Genomic DNA, 4,519 nt, shown 5'->3' on the forward strand with positions numbered 1-4,519 from the left:
TAAGATTTTATAAAATTGAAACTGACATTTTGGAATTATTTTAGTGCCCCAAATTATTTTAAAATAACAATGTTTAATTACGAGAAGAAAAAAAGGAGAAGAAACCACCGACCCATCTAACCCACCCAGCCGGCCCACCTATACCCATGGGGTATTTAAGCCCCAACCCCAACCCTAAAACCTCACCCACCCCCACTCACTCCCCACCCTGCCGCCAGGAACCAACGAGGGAGCCAACCCCCTCGCTCGGCCTCCCTCGCCCCCTCGCCTCCCCTCGTTTGTCCCTCCCCTCGCTCCTCCACGTCGCCCCACCTGCGCCACCTTCGGCTCCTCCTTCGCCCTGGCCGGCCACTTCATCGCCAGCCGCCTCCCTTCGTCGCCCCCGACACCGCACCGCCTCGCCGCCGCCTCCCACGTTCCTCCCCGTCTCCTCCCTAACGGCTCCAGCTAGCCTCGACGCCCCAGCCCCCCTGCAACGCCAGTGAGGCCCCCTCCCCTTCCGATCCGGCCACCATGCCACCACGCGCCCTACGCCCTCCGGCCGTTGGTCCACTGTGCGACCCGCCTTGCCGCGCCACTGGTGTAGCTCTCAGCTGCGCGCACATCGCCATTTCCCCGCTCGCTATGCCCACGCTCCCGTGCCGCATCCCCACCCTCCCGCCGGTGGCCACTTTCGGCATGCATTTCTGCCGATGCTGCGCCGGGGTCGCCGCGCCCCTGGCCATGGCCTTGGCCCCAATTCGGCTGGCCTTGGCCGGCCTGTTATAAACATGGGGATTAACCCCCTCCCCCGTGTAAGTGCTAATTAGTTTGGGGCATTTTGCCCCTTCCACTCAGACTGACAGAGGGGGCCCAGGACACCCCCCTCTAAAACGGCAAAAAAATAGGAATAAAATGAAATAAAAGAAAGGAAACAAAAGTTAGAAATATATATATGTTTAAAAGAATTAATAATAATAAGTACAAAAGTAATTATTTAAGTATAATGTTTAATTAGTTAATTAATTAACTAGTGGATTAATTAATTAGATAATATAATGTTTAAAAGATTAGATATATTAATTAAGTAAATTATTAGATAATCTGTTAAGTCAAATAAATTAAATAGTATGACAGGTAGGGATGAAAATGGAGTGGAAACTTTGTGCTTTTCCGGAGGAAAAATGAAAACGGAGAGGAAATATGAAAGCGGAAATGGAAATTTGCAAAGCGAAAATGGAAATGGAATTTTTAATGCGAAAACGGAAACAAAAACGAAAGAGTGTTTTTCGGTGGAACATATATGGAAATGGAACTTTCCGTTTTCATGAATATGGAATTTCTCATTTTTACTATTGGCCTACGACTGCTTTGTAGCCCAACCACCAAATAACACACAATGACACAATAAGAATAATGGATCATTTGAGGCCCAACTTATACTACCATATATGTACTCAGTTAGACCCTATACACAATTGTCATGTACTAATACAATACTCGGATATGTTGCTAACATAATCAAGTTATTTTGTAGACATGTTAGCAATTCATTAATTTTTGTTGTTGTATGTATTACTCTATGATTCAAGGGTTTTTTAAGTTCCGGTCAACACCAACTTCTATTTCTATATCCGTTTTGTATTCGCTCCGTGTTTGTTTCTGGTAGTATGTGTTTCCGTATTCATTTTCGGGGTTTCTATATTCATTTCCACTTCTGCAAAACAATATGAAAACAAATGTGATAGCACTCACTTCCGTCCGTTTCCGCTCCGTTTTCATGCCTAATAACAGGTCGGTCCCACCACACTAATTAACTTGATTAAATATTAATTAACCCTAATAATAATTGTATCTATGACGTATGGGACGCGCTCGTCAGGTTGATCAGTCAACACGGCTGTTGACTGCTGATGTCATGGTGACATCATGCTGATGTCATATCTAATTGTCTAATATAATTAAATCTGTTTTAATTCCTGAATATTGATTAAATATTTGAAAATTAATATAAAATAAACCGTAAGTGAGATGAAAATATTTTGAACATGAAAGTTGATGAGTAGAACGAGACGAACCCGGATACGCTATCCGTTCGTGTGTCTCGTGTCCCTAGCATAGCAAACGTGGAACTTTTCCACCGTTTTCATGTGACCGGTAGTAGCCAAAGACCGAGGAAATATCATCCGATATTTCCCGACCCGTCTATGATGGATAGCAATGCGTTAGCTCATGCCTAGACCTGCATATTGCCATGTCATGCTTAGTGTTTGCATCGGTGTTATATTAATTGTTTCTTCCCCCCTCTTCTTACCGATAGACCCCGAGACTGACGCTACTGCCGGGTACGAGTACCCTCCTGATGACCAGCCCTTTACCGCAGAGCAACAAGGCAAGCAAACCCCCTTGATCATTCCTATATCACCCATTTCTTTCTCCCTCATGCTTGCATTAGAATTTTGCTACTATTGTTAGTTCCTATATCTGATGCATAGCCTAATTTTGATGAACTGTACTTTCAGTACCACACTTTAAACTGCTTAGTATAGGTGGAGCAGTCATCCCCTCTAATCCCTTAATCCAGTTGCCCCGCTTTATTGTCGAGTCTTGATCCCTGATCGACGATCCAAGACCCGACACAACACTTACACCCCCCTTAGTTGTATGACGCTGCAGAGCTACTATTGGGTAAGGAGGGTGACACCTCGCGAAGTACTCATAATGATATCTCTGTAGTGCAGCTAGTCGGTCATGATTATCGAGGGTGATTCCTCCTTCACCACTCCGGATGATGACTCTGTCATGCAACCCCTCAAGTGTGATACCCTCGAGGGTGATTCCTCTAAGTCCACCTTGACGGATACATTGTTCGGAATCCAACGAGGGTGAAGCCTCGGATCCCCCTGATGTTACAACCACACAGTTACTTGACCGTGTTACTGGGATCATTGATGAATAGATGTTAGGCGGGTGGATTCCCATGTGGATGTGTTGATTAGTTAATTAAAATGTCACTGGATTTGGGTATTTGATCTGGGTTGGTCGGAAGGCCTTATTACGCACTAACCGTCTACGTGGGAAGAATTATGGGTACTCGACATCGTGGTATCAACCGAATCTGTTCAGACGTCAGCAATGGAGCGGCGCGCGCTCGAGTGGTCCGGATATGCATCGCGCTTGTAATAAGGGGTGCTAGGACTGACCTCGACCACCCTCGCATCGTGCAGGAGTGCAAAGGGTGATGGGCCCATGACCCGTGCGTGCTTAGGATTTAGACGGGTGGGCTGGCCTCTCTATTGAGTCTAGGTGGGGCTACAACGTGTCGATATTGTGAGGTCGGACATGACCCAGAAAAGTGGGTCCGGCCAGAGTTTTATCGAGCGTGACGGGGAATATGTTGTGCACCCCTGCAGGGAAGAAATTAATTATTCGGATAGCCATGTCCACGGGTACAGGACGACTTAGAGTTGCGCCCCGATCTTATACAACTAGAACTGTTACTTGACTGGAATTCTGCTCCGGGATTGCTTCCTCGCAGGGAGTCGAGGGAGAATCCTTGGGTGTGACCTCATATTAATATTGCTGCAACAATATGACTATTGTTTTTGTTACCTGTTCTACTCTCGTCTATTGCTGCAAGACCCCCTAAAGATGCTAGTCTTCGATAGAACGTGGCCTTCCCTCTCATTCTCGCATTATTGTTGTCAGTCCACATATAAACCCCTCCTTTGATACTGATGCATTCTTAGTATAGTTCTGATGTCAGTCTTGCGAGTACTTTGGATGAGTACTCACCGTTGCTTTGCTCCCCATTTCCCCCCTTGATCTGTTGCTGTGAGCAAATGACGGAGCCTAGGAAATGGAGTATTCCGCCACCAACGACTGCTACCCTGACGGTGCCTAGTATTACGTGGAGGTCGCTGAAGACCATGAGTAGTTAGGAGGCTCCCAGGCAGGAGGCCTCGCCTCGTTCGATCGTTGTATCTTTTGTGCTAGAATTCTCTAAGGCACCCCATGTTTAATGTTTGTACTCAGATATTTGTTGCTTCCGCTGACTCGTGTGTTTATTGAGCTTCTGTATTCTAGCCCTCGAGGCCCCTCGCTTGTAAAGCTTGTATTTTTTATTTGTGTCTAGAGTTGTGTTGTGATATCTTCCCATGAGTCCTTGAGCTTGGTCGTACGCATTTGCGTGTATGATTAACGTACGATGAAATAGGGCGTCACAAGTTGATATCAGAGCCAACTTCCTGTAGGTAGCCCCCTTTGCAACTCCTTGGCCGAAGTTGAGTCTAGTGTTTGAAAACTTACTAACTTTGATGTTGTGGCTTACGGGCCCACATCTCAAGCGGGTGGTATTAGTATCTTTTACTCCTATTCTATACTCTGGGTTCTACTCTCTCTTCTATTTCGGTTTAAATAATTTGCTAACTCTAACATTAGGTTCTCGTAATCACATCGACCCGGAGGGCTAGACTATCTACTGTTGTTCTTCTGATAATATGTTACACACACACTGTCATTTGACATCTTTAAATCTTTC

This window comes from Hordeum vulgare, chromosome 2H, assembly GCF_904849725.1.
Source record: "Hordeum vulgare subsp. vulgare chromosome 2H, MorexV3_pseudomolecules_assembly, whole genome shotgun sequence".
NCBI lineage: Eukaryota > Viridiplantae > Streptophyta > Magnoliopsida > Poales > Poaceae > Hordeum > Hordeum vulgare.